The sequence below is a fragment of the Vombatus ursinus genome, unplaced genomic scaffold (assembly GCF_900497805.2).
Source record: "Vombatus ursinus unplaced genomic scaffold, bare-nosed wombat genome assembly UNPS02014768.1, whole genome shotgun sequence".
In the NCBI taxonomy this organism is placed as follows: domain Eukaryota; kingdom Metazoa; phylum Chordata; class Mammalia; order Diprotodontia; family Vombatidae; genus Vombatus; species Vombatus ursinus.
The window spans coordinates 33303970-33305668 of record NW_020954546.1 but is presented as its reverse complement, the minus strand read 5'-3'; positions in this window follow the sequence as shown (position 1 = coordinate 33305668).

Sequence of the window (1699 nt, the reverse complement as noted above, 5' to 3'; positions counted from 1 at the left end):
AACACACAGTGTGACACAAGGCCTCATGTGGAGAGATGGAGCTGCCAGAATGCTGTGAACTCATCCCCTGGGCTGGGGTCAGGCTAGGGAAGAGCTCCCTGATATGCCATTATACACTGACAGGTAGGTTCATATTTTGGTTAGCTATGCTTACTGAGTACTAATCTCAATTGTTTATCAGTTTCCCAGACTCCACTGGGGTAGCTGCCAAGAAGGGAACTCTTCCCTTTTCTCCCCTCAACCCAAAACCGCCCTCCAGATCTCATCCAGGGTGGAGTAAGAAGAGATGCCATTGGATGGGGGGGGGAAGGGGCTGTCCCTTCCTCTTTCCTTCTCTTCTGCCTTCCTCCCCAATCCTGGGGCCTCCCAGACCCCATTTGGGGAAGGCTGGACCAGATGAGAAGCATAGTCACCCAAACTGATTGGATGAGCGGGGAGTCACAATGACAATAATCCCAGTAAGATGGAGGACCACCAATACTCGCCATTTTCCAGCTTCTGCACACACCAGACTCTAGGGCACGGCTATCTCAACCTGTCAAACATACTAAGGACCTTAGGCCTAAGCATCTGGGGCCTCTCTTAAAGGGTTGTGTCTCCCATTAAGAATGTAAGCTCCTATCTCAAATTTTTTTATTGTATCTTCAGTACTTAACACACTCTTTGGTACATGGTAACTGCTTCATAAAAGTCTCATTCATTCACTCATTCTAAACTCTAGAGTCAGCTGCTCCCTAAATTTTAGCACCCCAGGCCAAAAGCCCCCACAGGGAGCCCTTTTAGTCACAGCATTACCTAATGGCATCTTTCTAAACAAGGTTATTGCCATGAATATTCCAGATAACAAGGGCCCAAGAAGGTGAGATGAGGAAAGGGTGATGGAGCAGAAGGAGCCCCGGCCTGAGAATCAGGAGAACCAGGCCCTGGCCCAGGTTTTGATGCTAACCTGAGAGGCGGCCTTTGGTAAGTTACTGCCTCTCCTCTGGGTTTTGGTTTCCTCCTCCACAGAATGAGGGGGTTAGTCTAAAGGATCCCAAAGGGTCCCTTCTAACTTGGACATTCTATGAGTCCAGCAAGGGCCGAAACTGTGGAACAGAAAATAAGACTGGAAGGGCAGATGCTCTTCCCAGCTTATGGGTCTTAGATTGTGTATCTGACAGCAAAAACAGAACCACCTTATCGGTTCATGAAAGATTTATTCAGGTCACTTCTCTGTCTCTGGGTCTATTTCTTTCTTTGTAAAATCAGGGAGTTGGACTAAATAAATCATAGAATCAGCTGACCACAGCTGGAAATCGAGGGCTATGGATCCCTCATTTTCCATAGAAACATTTACACAGAAATGTTTTGCCTGACTTCGTATGCTTAGCAAACTTGTCTTCTCAATGGGTGGGGGAGGTGCTGGAGGAGACAGAATTTGGAACTCAAAATTTTTTAAAAAATTGTTAAAAACAACAAAATGTCAATAGCAAAAGTCTCACACACAGTATGAAATTACAGAATTTGAAAATTGGATGAGACTCCTACCTGTTGTAAGAAAAGGGATTCAGTTAATCCCTCTTCCCTAAGGATTCTGAGTAATTGTACAAAGTTAGACAGCCTTTCTGTGTACGTACCCAACAGCATTCTGGAGAAACAAAGAGCTATAAAGCTGAAAAACAATTTAGTGGAAAATTTAAAAGAAAAATCCAAATCCAAC